Here is a 19,008-nt window from a genome sequence, read left to right as displayed (position 1 = left end):
CCAGGCATGAGGACAACAGCTGTCTTGAGGGGTTCTCCTGCTGTTGTTGCAATTATTTTAGATCATTTTTATCTTCCCAAAATTAAGATTTTCATAAGATGTTCTGATCATCTCTGCCTTTAAAAATGTGTTTTTACTAGATGAAAAATGATTGAAAATTTCTCTGATTGAATATTAACACATTGCTTCATATCAGCATAAGCAAATACCTGATCTCCAGTTAATCCAGTATCTTACAAAGCCTTCCCCATTTACTTGAGGAGACAGAAGAGCTCTGTGGGCACAAAAGAACTGAAGCATCTGAAGCTGCTTACTCCAGAGGTTCATATGTGCATCAGTACATGCTCCAAATTTCAGACATGATCCCTTTAGTTGAGAGCTTATTTCTGGCTACACAATCAGATCACATGGTAAAATCTTTCCTTAAGTCTGGGTGGGGAGGAGGGATGTGTTGTTATGAATGAATGCTGCCCTATTGGGATGGGAGGCTCTGCACATGGGAAAACTAGTATGTCAGGGAGTAGGCTAGAAATTGTTTGATTAACCTAGTTCTTAGAGATGAAAATGATCTGCCTCATCAGTGATTGGCAGAGAACAGTATAGTTCAATACCACCACATAGAAAGCCACTGGGAGTGATCACAATATTTTATTTATTTATTCATACATTCATTATTGCATTTATATCCCACCTTTTTTCGACTTGTAAGGAACACAAGGTGGCTTACATGGTCCTTCTCCTTTCCATTTTATCCTCACAACAACCCTGTGAGGTAGATTAAGCCGAGAGTCTGTGATTGGCAGAAAGTCACCCAGTGAGCTTCGTGGGCAAGTGGGGATTAGAATCTCAATCTCCTGAGTCACAGTCCAACACCCTAACCGCTACACCACACTGGCTGTCCACAGTGGCCTTTACGTCATATTTCAACTAACCCACACTAGAGATGGGACAATCAGTGAGGCTTGAGCTAACTGAGGTTCTCCGAGGCCCCATCTACACGAGCCTTTTACTCTGGGGCGGCTGCGAGTCGAGGTCCCTTGGGACAGATGACACAATCGTCATTTTGCAGCCATCTGTGGTATTCTCCCGGAAAATGCAGACTTCCAAGGAGGTGTTTTGCTGTGATGTTTTTTGTTTGCTGCAGCTTTCCCTGTGGTTGCTAGCCATCTGTCCCTTCCCCAAACTGACTTTGCATTTTGCAGTGGGTGTGTTGTAGGCGTGCATGGTGCTTGTGTCACTCTGTGATGCCCCTTTACTCCCCCCACCCCTCATCACTTCGCAGCTGCGCAGTTACAGAGACACAGAGAGGCATTTTCATTTATTTAAGCACACTTTGGCACATTTTTGCAGCTTTGTATCTTTGCAGTGGTTGCTTTTGGACTCAGTGTCCAAGGGCCGGGGGAGTCTTGGGGGAGGGCCAACTTCGCTCCGGCCACCATTTCAGAGCGATGGGTAGGCATGTACCACTCACACCTTGTGAGTGCAAACCATTGCGAAAGTCTTAGGCGGGGGAACTGGCAAACAAATTGCATGGAAATGAAGGAGCACAGAAGACCCACTTTTTACCTAATGCAGGATGGAAAGGCACAACAGAACTAAAATACAAAACAGCGACTGAAGTGTTGCACCCCCACACTCATGGGACTGCACTGCTGCGCATTAAAGTATAATGGCAAAAAAGGGGGGCACGACAGAGTCTGTAAGGGAAGCCCACAGTAAATCATGAGTATATCCCAACAGAAGCTAATTCGAAGCTGAAATGCTGCGCAGTTGTGACAGAATGAAGGGTGAAAGTGGTGCCAGCCATGTAGACGGGGCCCAAGTTCCACCATGAAGCTCAGTCTACCGTATTCCCATTTCTGAATCGAAGCTTTGTTTGTTGTTTGAACAGGAAAAGTGCACATTTTGGTGCATATTTTTTAAAGTGTACACCAAATGTATACTTTTCCTTCATTGACTAAAGTGTGACAATTCGTGTGTGTCCCCCCCCCCCATGCATTTTCTTGATGAATGCATTTTGCAAATGCGATTGCAAACTCTGGAGTATGCGAACTTTGCTTGAAAAAAATGTGCCCGTGTTTGCGTTTGGAGGAGCAAATGGGGAAAGTTCTGATGTTAGACTGAAACAAAATTCTTGTACATCCCTACTCCAGCCTGACCCCAAATTACCACCACTCACTGACTATAAATTGAGTTCATAGGAGATGTCACTGAGGTGTATACATACATCTTGCCATGCAACAATTTGGCTTGTTGAAGATGTGAAATTGCTGACAGTGACAATGAATGGGATTGTTGGAGTTTCTGGCTTTGTGCCAATAAAGTCACACTGATAATGTTATCAGCTGATAAAAAGTCAGCCTTAGCATCTGTTTTAGCTCCTTGAGAATTTTTTGTTGCTAATAAGACATTATTAAACGTTATAGATATTATTACATCACTGGCAAATCATTAACAATGAAGACAGCTGTAAGAACCATGAACCTTTTCTAAGCTGCTGCGAAGGGGAAAGATGTGCACTTTGGTAAAGAAGAAGACTTTCTAGGTGAATGCTATTAGAAGCTCATCCACTGAGAGGTCATAAAGGAGAGAAGATTTCACAAATGATCTTTTATAACCACCTGATAAGAACAGATGGCAGAAACTAGATGTGCCTACAGCTGAAGCTAGATGACAACCACTCTGAAGTAAACAATATTCTAATTATGGCCAATAGCTTGTCAGAAAATGAGAGATAAAAAGGAAAATAAAATGGAAGCACCTTCATTTGTGGCAGCAGCCGCACAATATAATGAAGTTCAGTAATACTAATTATTATATGCCAATTGGGACTTCTGCAAAATATCATAGAATTAGACAGGTAATGCTAGCAGCAACATTGGATGGAAATCCCTTGCCATGCTATAGAAAAATGGGGTGGACTTTTCATATATGAAAAGTCTTAAATATTATCACTGGTTCACACATGCATATTCATAATTTGTTGACTAAAATCTCAAGCAGTCATTTGCATATGTGAACATGCTGTCACCAGAAACAATGTTTTCCAATTATTTCCCAACTTAGCTCATACTCTAAGCTGGTATACTATGCACTCTTCCTCAATCTCTGGTGCCTGGAACAGTTGCAGTGGCAGTATTCCAGGTAGCCTGGGAAATAGTTTTCTTAGGGTCCCCGAGTCCTGTGTGTAGACTCAGGTCAGCTGGAAACAATGTCCCAGGGCTCCTTGCCCCAGGGATGCATGCTCAGCAGCATCCCACGCACAACTAATCCTAGGACACATAGGTTCCCGGGAACCTGAATTTTAGTATTGAGTCAGTCACCCTGGGAAACGTACATTTCCCTGGGTTCCTGGCACCTGGGATGCTGCCAATGCAATATCTCAGGCAGTGAGCAGGAAAGGAGGCAGAATGCCCTCTAGTAAGAACTTGACACCACTGCCTCACTAGTACATGGGAAAAGAAGTGAGCCAGGTTAAGGGGCTTGTGGAACAAGGTTAGAGGAATAGGGTGGGTTCATGAAAAGCATTCAGATGCTGTCATACTTCAGGTAATATCATCAGGACTGCCATAGGCTCTAAATGTGGGAATGGTTTAAAAATAAATAAATCCAAAACTGAACAATTTTCCATTTTGTGGGACAGAGGGGGTGATACCTTAGTTTGCCAACCACCCTTCTGAATTGAGCTGAGGAGAGTTTACTGATTCATATAAAATATATGATTCCTCTCACTTCCTTGAGAATATTCTGAGTAGAATCATAGAATCATAGAATAGTAGGGTTGGAAGAGGCCCAGAAGGCCATCGAGTCCAACCCCCTGCTCAATGTAGGAATCCAAGTCAGAGCATCCCCGACAGATGGCTGTCCAGCCTCGCCTTGAACGCCTCCAGTGTGGGAGAGCCCACCACCTCCCTAGGTAATTGGTTCCATTGTCATATTGCTCTAACAGTCAGGAAGTTTTTCCTGATGTTCAGCCGGAATCTGGCTTCCTGTAACTTGAGCCCATTATTCCGTGTCCTGCACTCTGGGATGATCAAGAAGAGATCCTGGCCTTCTTCTCTGTGACAACCTTTCAAGTACTTGAAGAGCGCTATCATATCTCCCCTCAATCTTCTCTTCTCAAGGCTAAACATGCCCAGTTCTTTCAGTCTCTTTTCACAGGGCTTTGTTTCCAGTCCTCTGATCATTTTTGTTGAACCCTCCTCTGAACCCTGTCCAGTTTGTCTGCATTCTTCTTAAAGTGTGGTGCCCAGAACTGGACACAGTACTCCAGATGAGGCCTAACCAGTGCTGAGTAGAGGGGAACTAGTACTTCCTGGGATTTGGAAGCTATGCTTCTAGTAAAGTATTAATGCAGCCCAAAAGAGCATTGGCCTTTTTTGCAGCCACATCACATTGTTGGCTCATATTCAGAGTGATGGGCTTTATGTCAATAATCACTTTGCACACAGGCTACTGAAATGATATTTGAAGAAGTTTTCCAAAGATAATAGCTGGGGATGTTCACTCGCAATTAAAAAGAAAATCTAACATTGTAGAACAAAATGTAAAGTAAATAGAGGCTGCTCATAATATAGTAACTTGGAATTATTACCCCTTGACAAACAGCAGTTACATGTTTTTCTTCATGTTACTGCAGGGCAAGATTGTGCAAGATTCTGTGCTTCTGCCTGCTACTCTAATTGTATAATTTTCCTAGAATAATGTATTTTAACTGAAAGCAACTGCTAATGCATCAAGGTAACTAGGCAACATGTCAGTCTTCTGTCATTTTAACTCCCATCACTTTGAGGGCTGTCACATGGTTCTCTGATTCACACACTGACAGTCTTCCATTATCCTTCCCTTTCAGACCTCTCACAGATACCTATAAAACAAGAAGGTATTATCTTTTCTACTTGCGTTAAAGGTAAGGCTTGTGAAGTTACTTAGGCTATGTACTGACTTTTTCTCTCTCTTGAGTAACAAAGGTGCACCTGTGTAACATTTTGGGATGCTTACATCCTCTCTAGTGTGTCTCTTACTATTTTCCCACCACTCATGCTGCAATTGGAATGTTGCCATTCTTCTTTATTTATTTAAATTTTCTGGCCTATCTGTTGAAAAATATCAAGTTCTCAAGGTGGCTGGCATTCAAGGTACATAAAAAGTAATATTTAAAAGGCACACACACAGCAAGTAGAAAAACAGATTTTTAAATACAGAATTGTAAACACAGTAAAGGACTAACAGATTTGAGCTATCCAAGCTAAAAACCCAGGGAAATGGAAGTGTCAGCTTTGTAAATACTAAAAAAGAACTGGCCTTAGGGCACCGCTATTGAGATGACAATAGGTTTCCTTGGGTGTACCTGGACCGTAGTCAGAACTGTCACCTTAAATTATGCTCATACCGATAACCAGCTAGTGATTCTGTTTCTCATTCCAGTTAACATATTCATTGCTGTTGGATTTTTGTATGTAAGGTGGCTGTGTCACTGTTACAGGCACCTGATTAGATAACACTGGTGATATCTGTGAAAGCAAGCTTTCCCAGACCCACACAATGCTCTTAAAGCTTTTTTGTTTTGTTTTAAAAATCTTTTTATGGAATAACTATTACTCTATTCTAAATAAAAGCTCATGAGTTTTAATAAAAGTGGGTAAAAAAAGAAAGGCTACCTTGTCTTTCACAGCAATTCTCTATTATCTAAATATGTTTGTGTTTTATTCTCTCCGCCCACCTCTTGCAGTATGCATGCTTTTGTGCACATCTGCCAAACCAAGGGCTTTGTTCTTTCTGGAGGAAGAGTCATTCTGTAAGGCTTCCTTCTTCCATGTCATTTGAAGAATTAGCATAGGACCAGGGCTTGAGATATAGGAGTGCTGCTAAAGAGGGAACTCCCATTGCCCCTTATACTAAAACTGGAATCCCCCCTTCTCATCTGAGAAATACAGCTTTTCATCCAAACTACAGGCTCGAATCTGAAGAACCATATGCAGAATGAAAAGAGCTACTACTGCTGTTCAGCAGACACTAACATTCACACAGTACTATAATAGACAGGGTCCACAACAGTTCTCATTTGCAAGAGGTTGCCCAAGTAGAACATCATCCTTTTAGTTTCGCTTTTCTCACACAGTGTTCCAGTGCAACCTATCAATAGGGATGGGAGAATTTGCAAGGCTTGTTGAGCTTGTCAAGGTTTTCTCAGTTCTACCTCCAAGTTCAGTCTGCCTTGTTCCTGTTCCTAATTGCAAACTTCTGTTGTTGTTCAAATGGGAAAAGTACACATTTAGGTGCACATTTTGAAAGCCTATTTCCCCCCATTGATAGAAGTGTTTGGCTGAATCTACACATAGCAGTTATACCGTTATCATACCATGCTCATAACTATTGGTACCCATTGGTGTCATGTGTACCAATAGTTAGGATAGCAGTATGATAATGGTATAACTGCTATGTGTAGATTCAGCCTTGAAGGGCACAATCCTATGCATGTTTAGACAGGGAAAAGGCCTACAACTCCTAGCATTCCCCAACCAGTAGTTATAGGCCTTTTTTCTGTCTGAAGAACATGCATAGGATTGCATCCTAAATGTTTTAAAGTGCAATTTTTTCTAAAGTATGCATTTTGCAAATATGATTGCAAGCTCGGGAATATGTGAAGTTTGCCTGCAAAATGCACTTACGTTCACGAGTGCGAACAGGGCATATCCTAGTGTTAAACCAACAGAAATGAAATTCTCGTACTACCTGTAAAACACTCATTCTGTGAGTGAAAGACAGTCTCCTTTGCGAGCGGAGAGGGGTAATAAAGAGACGGACAGAAGTGCTTGGATTAAAATTGGGTCACATTTATTGAAATATCTGCAAAGCGGAAAACCTAGGATGGGCACTGTAATGGGTGAAAACATTCACAGCCTGAGGAGTGGCGTGACAGCACCGCCGCCCCTCGGGACTGCTGCATTTGGGGGAGGTAGAGCTTCCCCTGTCACCCCCTCCTGGGCTGCAAAGCTCCTGGGTGAATGAGGTGAGTCAGTCTCAGAGACAACCCTTATCGTCCTGCTGAGCCGCAAAACCCGTTCGGGAGGCCTCAGGCGTCACCTGTCACCATAACAGTGCCTCTGAATGTTCACCATCCCTAAGCTCATTCCCCCTTGCCCATCCTAGCCACCAGCGGAAATGCGACCTGAACTTAACAAAAATTAGACCAAATTTACCTAAAGGACTCACCCAACCCCATTAACATTGTGAAGTAGGCAAAAAGATGCATAGACGTAGGGTCTTCGGACGCATAGACTTAGATGCAAGATTCACGACTCTATTTGCGTCTAAGTCTATGGGGGCATCCTGACGATCGCCATTTTTTTTTTGTTTAAGAGACGATGGCAATCGGCAGGGACAGGGAGGAGGCAAATGGCTCTGGCTGGCAAGAAGCAGCTGAGTGCCGTTCCACCTGCAGTCCTCCTGGAGCAGAGGTAAGTGATCTCGATCTGCTGAGGATTTCTGAGGCCGGATTCCAAAGAATCTGGCCTCCTTTGAATCCGCAGCGGATTTCTCTGACATCCCTACTTTCCATGGCCTTCTGGGTCAGAACATTCCGCACTTCATTCTTGTGAACACACAAGACCAAATTATAGTTATCCCTGGCTCACAGTGCTGGGTTACTCAGAATTGGCTAAGGCCTGCAGAATGAGGTTCTTGCCTTCACACAACCACGTCATTCCCCCTAGATGCAGCACCAAAACCTGCAGGGGGACATGCACCTCACATTGATGGAATAGAGTGGGGAGGGCACTCTCACTGCATACCATGTCTGCCAAGACACCTGAACACGGGAACACTGGGACAGTCCGAGCTGGGATCCACAGCTTGACCTAAGACCTCCGACCATCCCCGAAAACCATGCTGTGATCACATGAGCATACGCATGGGTTCACATCTATTCCATCGATCTGAAGGAGATAAAGGAGAACAGTAAGGAACGGAAAAGGAGAGGCTATTCTCTGGCATCAAGGAAAAGCCCACAAGTAAGTCCTGAAGGCCTTGGACTGCCACCTGACCCCGCCTTCACTTGAGCCAGTGAAAAACCCCAAAGACGCAGCTGTAGGAGCAGCCACAATGCTGAAAGAATGTGTCCTAAATCGGATTTCCTAGACTGAGAGTACTCAATGCCAGCTTAGTCACAGTCCAAAATTGATATAAATGGGGGGAACCCATCCAAGGAAAAAGACTGGGCTATCTACCATCCTCTTTAGATTTCATCCTCTTTAGGGGGCTTTGTCCTCTTTAGATGCAGGAAAGCAGCGAACGCCCTGATGGGGCATAATTCCTCTATTAGTGAAGGGAGAAGGAACACCTCTGTGCCCCAAGCCAATTAGTCAGTTTTAAGTTTCCTGAACCAAATCCGGACAATATCATATTGCGCTTGGGCAGCAAGTATCTCAGGGCCCAGTCAGTTGCATCACATCTGGATGCCCAGACCACCTTGGAGATTCTGAGGGCCCCAAAGAAAGCTGTTAAGGTGGCCACATAAAACTATGACACCTCGGAAGTAGAGGTGCAAATTAATGGCCATAATCTCTGGAGTCATAAAGGATATCTGGGGAAAGGGGATGCCTGGAGTCCGCAGTTGCAGGTGACGTCCTGGCCCTGCCCCGGATGGCATGTCGCCCACAGAAGCCTGTATCCTAGTGGCTACCGGGAGTGACAAGCCTAATGCTTAGTCACACTCGCCCCTCCTGTGTTGAAGGACTTCTTGCAGGCCTCTAGCAGATCCAAGAAAGTATGTCGTTGCCAAACCGGACAGGTCCTGCCTACAAGGCTCTCCCCACATCCTAATAATTTCCAGAGGAGAGATGATCCCATTGCTATTCTGATATAGGCCAATGCCATCTCCCAGTTAACTTTCCGACAGGCCCTTTCCATGGCCCTCAATTTCCAAACATTCCTCCAGTTAATTTGAGGAAGCAAGCAGGACCAATGATCGTTATCCCTGGCCAACTGTGCTGCATGACCTGGGAATCGGCCAAGGTGCCCAGGATGAGGTCCTGGCCTTTCACATCAACAGGTCATTCCCTCCAAGATGCAGTGCCAGAACCTGTGGGGGGAACACACACCAAACCATGATGGAATGAAGTGGTAAGGAGGCGCCCTCACTGCATGCTGTGTCTGTCAAACCACTAACACATGCACACTGGAACAGTCCGCTCTGGGGTCTGCAGCCTGACCTACACGCCTTCTGACCAGCCCAACACCATGCTGTGTCCAGACATATGCACACGCACACACAGGTTCACGTCCATTCCATTGATCTAAAGGAAAAATAACAGTGAGAACAAGAAAGAGATGCTGATCAGTGAAGTCCCACACCCTAGGAATGGAGCCAAGACTATACTGTAAACTACCGAGAAGGCTACAACTAACTGCTGCAGCTGAATGTGAGAGCAAAAAGCCCAGGGCTTCCTATCAACCCAGGTACAGGAGGCCCTTGTCCTGTGAGCCATGAAATGCTCCATGGCTTCCCTTATATAAATACATGACACTCGACGAGAACCTCTTAGCATGATCTCTGGAAGTGCCGGCATCCGGGTATTAGACAAAACATTGGCACCGGCGTTCTACCTGGCATTTATATGCCTCATGAGAAAACAGATATTATGCAGGGGGCAGTGCAAATTCAATATTACTACCTGATCCATAATGTTTGGATTGCAGGCAGCAGGAGGACTGTGTTTTAATGACAAGAACGGAGGCCTGCCCTTCACACACAAGGAATTTAAAAATAGACATAAAGCCTTGAATGGGCCTACATAAGCAATGCCACGTATAAGAGAAGTTTGAATAATGGGATCTTGAGAGATCAGAGGGCCAACCCTTGGGCATGGTGCTACACCCCCAATGATCCTATAAATAGACCCTAAAACACAGCCCACTAGAGGCATCATAGCATGTCTGCAACTCTACCTTGAAGATGAACTCGTGTCCCCGCAAAGGAAACACTGGTAATCTTCAAAAACTGAAACCCAACCAAAATCTTTGGGGGTGGGGTGGGGTGGCAAACCCAATTGTGTGTGGGAGCCTAACCCCATTTGTGGTAACAGCCTCCACCAAAGGCTGGCATGGGACAGAAGCTATACTGGTGAAATAAGGACTCCTCCACTTCCTAAAGGGCATGAAGTGTGACATCACGAGAACACCTGTATTGGTCAACCTGCCTTGCCTCCCAGGCATCCTGTTGGCACTATCACTCTGAAGGTGCTCACAGATTAAGAACAAACTAGGCCGCATACAGACTTAACAACCTGCAAGCTATATCCTTAAATATAAATGTAAACAAATGTACCTACTATAGATAAATCTCTGATTTCAGAGAAAAGTGGGCCTGACACTAGCCCTGGCATGAAACCCAGAACCTTTCTAGAATGCAAGTTACAATGCACATTGTATCCTCCTGCCACGGAACCACTACAAAGCCATATGAGGGGCTTGGTTCCAACTGGGAAGGGCCCTTTTGGATAGGGCTATTACCGTGCAAGCCTTCCTGTCCCGGTTTATCAATACCGTATGTGGCCTTGTTCCACTACTCTCCATGCACTGGATGGGGGAAGAGAACATCTACCCACTCCCCCCTTCGAAACTTCTTCTATCTTTACAGACCATAACAATCAGGACCTCCCTCCTTAAGGCTGAATGGGATTGTACAAAAGGGCAAGGGCACATTAGGGGTGTACGAACCCCACTCACCATTCCAGCTGGCGGCATCAGTGGGGGGGGGATCCCTCCCTCCCCCTGGAATCCAGCCCAGCTAGCTCTGCTCTGTGGCAAGTCCGCAGAGCCGCCGGCTGGGCCCATCCGCAGCCGGACTGCTGTCCGCTGCCAGGCTGCTGCAGCTGCAAATGGTGGCCGTCGTAGTGGCCGCCATTTGTGTCCCTGCCCGTAGCCATGATAGGCTACATAAATATTTATGTAGCCAATCACAGGCAGGGACGCAAATGGCAGCCACTACGATGGTCGCCATTTCATTCTGCAGCCCGGCTGCAGAAGGAAGACAACTAGGGATGGCGGAGAATTTCTCCCCGAATCTTCGGGGGGCCGAGCGCCAATGCATTCGGCCCCCAAAATCAGCAGTGAAATTCTCCGCCCCCCCTGCCCCCCCCGGGATGGGACTTACTTTTGGCGAATGTCCCTCCCGGCGGTGGGTCCCGGCGACGGTTCGTCGGCCTTTTGTCGGGGGCGGGGGCAGCAGCCGGTCTTCCGACCGGCTGCCGCCGCCGCCATTACAAAGTGTAAAAAAAACAAACAAACCCGTGATAGGCTACGTAACGATTAACGTAGCCTATCACAGCTAGATTTCCAAAGTCAGCCATGATAGGCTACGTAGATCGTTACGTAGCCTATCACGGGTGACTTTGAAAAAAAAAAGGGCTTTGAAAAAAAAAAATAGCGTTGCCCTTATTTTCGCCATAGTCTACGTAAACATTTACGTAGACTACAGCGACCAAATAAGGAACGGGAATGGCGGCTCCCTATGGGGGCCGCCATTATCCGTACACACTTTTTTTTTTTTTAAGTCACCCGTGATAGGCTACGTGACGATTGACGTAGCCTGTCACGGCTGACTTTGCAAATCTAGCCGTGATAGGCTACGTGAATCATCACGTAGCCTATCAGGGGGCATTTTTTTGTTTTGTTTTATTGGAATGGTGGTGGCGGCAGCCGGTCGAAAGACCGGCTGCCGCTCCTGCCCCGCTCGAACACCCGCCGAACCGCCGGCCGGACCCGCCGCCGGGAGGGACATTCGGCGAAGGTAAGTCCCGTCCCGGGGTGTGTGTGCGGGGGGCGGGGGGGGGGGTTCAGAGGATTTCTCCCTGAAACTTGTTCAGGGGGCCGAACACGTTGGCGCTCGGCCCCCCGAAGTTTCAGGGAGAAATTCTCCGCCAACCCTACTTAGATGTCACTAAACCACACACTATACCAAATGACATGGGACGGCTTGGTTCTGTGAGAGCTGTAGATCTTGAACTTGGAATAGAAGCTGAGCTGGAGGATGCTTGACACCAGATGACCTTCGAGAGCTGCTGAAGGAAGGAACGGGTCCATAACCTGCAGCGGAGCCATGCTGGAGGAAGCTTTGATCGCAACCAAGCATGCTGCAACAAAAATCAATAAGCTACTCTGGGTCTGCCTTGAAGTTTGTTTTGGGCCCAGAGCCCCCACTGCATTCGAAATGGACAAAGGGGGTGAGCACAATCCCTTAGTTTTTTTTCCACTGCCTTCAATCTAGCCCAGTTTAAGGTAAGACCGGCTGGGCCTCATCTTCAGAGGAAGAATCATGCCTTCTCCAAAGCCTATTGGCAAATGGGCAGGGTGCATTGCCCTTCCCCTGCTTGCCCTTTCTTGTGGGACATCCTATACAATGATGGGGGACTTGGCACCCTTAGGACAACCCACCCATCACAAAGGTAATGAAATACACAAACAAAAAGAAAGGGGGGTGTCTTGGTACAGGCCTTGCGACCTGATACCCCCTTCAAATCCATGTGGAAAATAATTCTATACTTACATATATACATGGGATTCAGGTCACCCATACAATTACAGACCAGACCCGACCCGACCCTGCTTAGCTTCAGCAAAGAAGAAGCCTCCATTTCCCCCAGACCATGCCTTTGGAGCAAATGTTAAAGCTGCTGTCCCACAAAATGAACGAGGAACAACCCTCACAACAACCCGGTGAGACAGGTTAGGCAGAGGGCCAGGGATTGGCCCAAAGTCACCAAGTGAACTCATCCAGTGAGCTTCACAGCCCCGTGGGGACTAGAACCTATATCTCCAAGTCCCAGTACAGCACTTTAACCACTGCACCAAGCTGGCACTCTAAGCTGCCTGGGGTGTGTGAAAACAAGAGAACCCCAAACCCACAGAGCTACTGGTCTCCCCACAAAGGGGTTGGCAACGGCTCTACCAGGGTGTGTCAGGCAAGATTCTCACCATGCCCTACCTGGGGAAGCTGGGGATCGAGCCTCAGACCTTCTTTAACAAACAGAGGCTCTATGAGAGGCAGTTGGGAGGGGTGCGGAGAGTAAATGGCCTCTCCGACCTCTCCCCTCCCCAGTGGTGCCAGGGGTTCCGCCAATGGCAGCCTGGCACGTCCACTCATGCCACCCGCCCGCAACCCCCCCCCCACAGTCAGGCAAGCCAGATGTGGAGGTAGGGCATTTCTTGAGTGGAATGGCACCTTTGAAACTAACCCAGAGTCAACAAAGGAACAAAATAAGGTGAAACTGAACCCCTTAGTGTTCTTTCTGTTGATACATCTATAGGTTAGTAGATTGATTGATGACATATATCTGTACAGCAGATAAAATACAAATATAGATAAAATAGAGGGGTGGGATCCCTAAACAAATAAAGAGGCTACTATTATGGCTTCACTAAATATTTTTAATTTCAAAGTATTTATTGCTGAACAAAAGTCTAATATATTCTCAGGGAAACACATATACCTTACAACTCAGTTTTGAAAACTTTTGGGGCAACATTCCAGTTACCTTATTATGCAATAGCTGTAGAAATCAAGAGTTTAAAATTAGGTCATTAACATCCCAATGAGTAAAAGATTAAGTCAGACTTTGAATTATTGAATTGTTGCTTCAGTCTTTTCACAGTTTGGGATTTTCTTTTGTACCACTACAGAGCTGCCTTCAGAGAAAGAACAATGTCCTTTCTCTATAGGTATGTGCTCCTTACATGATGTTCAAATATCACTGTATCTTGCTTGTGTGACATGGCTATCACCAATTAGTTATCATCAACAAAGCTTTTGTATCAAAATGATTCAGTAGTCTTCAGCAGAAGGAAGTTTAGTTTTTTGACCCTGTCTTCCTGATAATATGAATTTGGCCAAGAACAACAACCACTTGAACCCGTGAAATATTCATAGTCCTATAGGTATCAGAAATGTTATTTAATTTAATAGATTTATGGTCATGCAAAAGAGTTGGTCCCCCGCAAAAAAGTATTACCTTTTGAAATCTGCCTATGGAAATACAAAGAAATAATAAAGAATACAAAAGATATATATTAACCATGTTGGTAACATTTCATAAATATTTTAATAACCCTCTTGGGTCATACTAATGTAAGTGCTGCCTCACTGCAACATTAATTCTGAATTAATTGGTTATGTTTCAGAAAAAGTAATTAAGATTTAATGTATAATCTCAGTGTTCATTCACAAGGATTAATTTTTCTTTTAATTCTTTTGTGACATGAAGTACTTGGGTAGCAGACCGCAGAACTTTCATCTACATTTAAATATTGGATAGCTTAAACAATAAAAATTGGGGGCATTTTGTTATTAAATGTGTAGATCCTTTAGCGGTGCAGTTGAATGGTGACCTTGTAATGACGTCCAGTTTTTAAGTTGTCCATAACAATTGTGTACATACTTTTTGATGAAGAATATTAAAAATGTATTACGTATAATAAAAAAACGATCCCATTCCTGTTAAAATAATAAGTATATTCTTGAAACTTCATCTAGCTTTCTTTATTTGTCAGATGGACTTCCCTACCAGTTATATTTTGCAGCACTGATATTAATCCAGGATAGAACCCCCCACCGCCTATATTTCATAATGCAAATGTACATACTGATTGGGTGGTAGTGATGACAAAATGTACTGGCTTCCTCCTGATCCATCTTCTTGCTGAAGTCACTGGTACTGCTATTCAAACTTTGTGAATCTGCCATTCGCTGATGGACTCAGAGAAATATTTAAGTCTGGGAAAAGACCAACACTCAATAGGGCCCCTCTCTTGCCCTTTAGATTCATTTGCTGCAAGGGACACACCTGTCTGCTTACTTGCTCCAAGAGCCAGGTGTGGGAGGTGATGGGAGAGAGAGTACACCTACCAATGCAGCACTCATTCACTTGTCCTTTAAGAGCAGTAAACAGAATGCATACAGGTGTATTAGTCCTATGCTGCAGCCCCCTCCCCCCCCAGCTGTGCTACTATACATCCTTTTTATTCTTTTTCTTTTGGACTGGACAGGTAGAACTGATAATGTCAGCTTAGCAAGATGAGCAGGTGTCAAGTGAGGAGGCCAGGTGGTCTGGAAATAAACATTGCAAAAGCCACCAACTTCAGTGTCATCACCGTGAGTTAGGGAATCAAGGAGAAGATGGGCTTTAGGTAAAACAGCTCTGCTTTCCTGTCTCTGAAGGTTTCTGTTAATGAAAGACAAGGAGAGAGAAAAATTCATTTGATAATCGTTACGAGCTCTTTACATAAACTAGAATGTGTATGATGGGAAAAATAAACTGTAAAGTGGAGTCTCTGAAACAAAGAGACTATTTTTCTCACTTAAATGGACTGATTTTTCTGCCTCTAGGCCATTTAGATACCTACATTTTTTAGAGTTATGAAAATATTGCCTGTAAAAATAAGAGCCTGGTCCACAATTCTGGCTAAATTAGAGTACTTGGAGTTTAAGCCGATTCACCTCCTATTGACCTCACTGTTAGTTGGTAGAGTATTTACGTCCCCAGCACAATCATTTGTTCACTGTCTGAATGACATATGCATAAGCAAAAGCAAAAATAAATAAATAAATAAATAAAACAGGTACTTTTTCATACTATGACCCTGAGTTGAAGGAAGACTAATACTCCAGGGATCACTTCCAAATAAATAAATAAATAAATGCTTGGTTATTATACAAATGTCAGGCCAGTTGGCAGAACACCACTGTAAAGCGAAAATGAGAAGGCAAGGTTTTCAGGATGATTTATGGTCCGTGTCCTTTCTGAAGTGAGATAAAATGCCTAGGGAGATAGGCAACCCACTTGGTGACCTTGCTGGCATATGTCAGAAGAGCAACAGGCTAATGAAGCAAATTCTCAAATGGCAAAGAGTGACTTGTTTATGAATGTTGTCAACCTTCTTTAACAGTAAACACTGGTAAACCAATACTATTGTCCTTGCTTACCAATACAGGTTGGGATATAGCTAAGGTTATAAAGATTCAAAACTGTTACACACACACACACACACACACACACACACACTAATATTAGAAAGAAAACCTTTCCAAACAATCAGATAAGAGTTGAGTATATTTAAGTTTTAGAAAGCTCATTTCTTTATCAATAATGAAGAAGTCTGTAATACAGTAAACCACAGAGCAGATGCACATCTTTCTTGGACAATTCAATCTGTGATTTGTTTTACATGATCAGGGCATAAATTAATATAAAACAGAGTGGGTAACTTGTGGCCCTCCAGAAGTTGTGGACCGCAGCTCCTATCATTCTGCACCATTGACTATACTGGCTAGGGCTGATGGGAGTTGCAATCCAGCAACTTCTGGACAGCTACAAGCTGCCCACCCCTGATATAAGAGGTCCCATAGCATAAATTAATATAAGAAAAAAGCACCTAAGTAACTACTATTGATTGCTGTGGAAACTTAATATTACAGGAAACATTTGCATGGAGTACCATAGTACTCCATACATAGTACTCTACTATGGAGTACCATAGTAACATTCTCTGGATACCACCATGGTATTGATTCTCACAACTATGTTATTATTATATTCTATTAAGCACATTTTGCATGTACCTCTGGATGCTACCATTTCCCCAGCCCCAAGAGAGCATTTCAGGCAGCCCTGCCCTGATATACTTTGAAACAAACAGGAGACTCAGAGTCAGACTTGACTGAAGAGGGGAGGGCATCAAACACAGTCTACTTTGCATGTGAAAATTTAAAATTTGACTTTCAAAGGGGCAAAATAACCCAAACCCAGTATTGTATAGATGTAATGATGTTGGGTGACCCCAAATTTGGTTTTCAGATTTCTTGGAATTTACATTTTCAAAGTGAATGTTTCAATGTGATATTTGAACCAGACTTGAATGTTAAGAAGTTAGAAAATGAAATGTTAGTAGTGGCTGCTTCAAATGTAGTTTATAAGCTTCAAAATAATTTGAAATCAGAAAGACTGTTGTTGGAAGATTGTAAGCATGAAAAATATTTAATAGTGGTTGTGGTTCAACCATTTGCACTAATCTGACATCTTCCATGTGCACATGGGCTCAGGTATAATGCATGAAAAGCAGGGAGTGGGATTGAGCATGAATGAGGTATTGTGAGGAAGCCCTGCCTGAAGTGGGCTGAGAGCTCATGGGTTCACAGCAGGTGACATGACATGGTGAGAACAGAAACCCTCCCTATACAAAGGTAGCAGGCACCTCAGTGGTAATGATGAGAAGGAAAGGGAGATTGGACAACTACTCACACACAAGGAAAAGGAGGGAGGAACAGGATGCAATTTGAAAGCTGTTTATAAAACTCAGAGGAAGGGAGTGGCCAAGGAGAAATCACCTACCATTAAGGGAAAGGGAAATGCTTGCCCATCCTCTGCCCTCCATATAACAAGAAACATTATAGGAGCAAAGGCCATTCCCTGCCCCTCCAACCTCTATACCTGTTATAGTTACTCCACACAGTGGTGCAGCTAGGGCTCACAGCAAGCCCCCCCCCCCATGAGGGCATCAGGCAAGGCCAGTGTCAAAAATAGGCATGCATGGTTGGGCACCTGCTGAAGGCCCGCACCCCAGCAGTGGCCCACTGACAAGACTGCTTGGAATTACTCCTTCTCTTCACCATTCCAACCTGCTTGTTCACCTGCCTCCCACTCTGGCCCAGACATCAGTTATGGTGAGAAGGAAGAGCAGTGGATGAAACTGCCTGCTTGATTACTGCCTAGCTGCCTGTTAAGCAAACCGGTGGTAACAATGATGAGAAAGAGGATGAAGAGCAATAGCAGCTCATGACAGTGGCATTCAGAAGGTAGATTCAGTGAGGATGGGGGCCCACTGAGGGTGTCTTGGCAACGGGCCCCCAAAACCTGGAGGCAGCACTGAGACAGGAAGCCACTGTAGGAATTTAAGGAGCAATGTCACATAGACTTCCCTAGACTAATATATATCAACTAATATTTTGATCTTCATTTGAATTAATGATGCTATCCAATTTGATGGACTCAGCAAATTTTATCAGCTTGCTCATCTCTCCAGCTTGAAACTTGGCTCTTTGTCTGGTCATCTTACGTCTAAGCAATTCCTCTCCCATCTTTTCCCTATTTAAGTAACAATTTCTTTTGTGGCAGTCTCAATCCCTTTGTTGAAATCCAAATAGATTAGGGCTGTGAGCACTTATCTAAAAATAAATTGCACTGAAGTTAATCAGACCTCCACATAAATGTTCTAGATGTTCAAGACTGCTGATCGAGCACATTTGCTTGTCTAGAAAATCTACTCAGAAAAGGATATGCTGAGCATAGTTTATTTGTGAACTCATATTCCATTATGTTCTGACATTTCCTTCAATCTTATTCACATTTGTTGAGCTTTACTTAATAAAATGTCTAATTATTTATTCTTTTTCTTACTGGCAGCCACAACATTAGCAGTTTTCACCTCATTAGTTGCTACTCTAGAATTAGATTCTTTATGAACAATCGTCTACTTGTAATACCTCATGCCAGTTACATCTTTCTTCTTGATCTATGTATTATTCACTACTTCCACGAACATTTAAAGTAGCTCAAGAGCTTTGAATCTTAAATGCTGTAACTTTTATTTCTTCGCACTCATTTGTGTCAACTATGAACTCTATCCTTGTTCAGTATCACCACTGCTCCTGAATCTAAAGGAAGATACACAAGTGACTTTTCTCGCAAATGAATCTCAAAACATTATTTCTCAAGCAGGCCTAAGCGGAAGCAGGCCCCATAGCAGCCTCGTCACTTCACATAGATTTGGATCCAAAGAACCATGACTGGAAGGAGAAGATATATTAGTGCTGTTCAATGAACTCTTATGCAAGAGGTAGCGGAACATTTCTCACAGACCAGCGTCACAATGTCTCTGAATGACAAAAATGTTGACTAAGGAAGATAAGGCATGTAAACTCTAGTTTGGCCATTTAGGATGTAATCCTAACTGGAT

This window comes from Heloderma suspectum, chromosome 4, assembly GCF_057233095.1.
Source record: "Heloderma suspectum isolate Gila_16-S chromosome 4, 16-S_ref, whole genome shotgun sequence".
NCBI classification, from domain to species: domain Eukaryota; kingdom Metazoa; phylum Chordata; class Lepidosauria; order Squamata; family Helodermatidae; genus Heloderma; species Heloderma suspectum.
Note: the sequence above shows the minus strand (reverse complement) of the source record.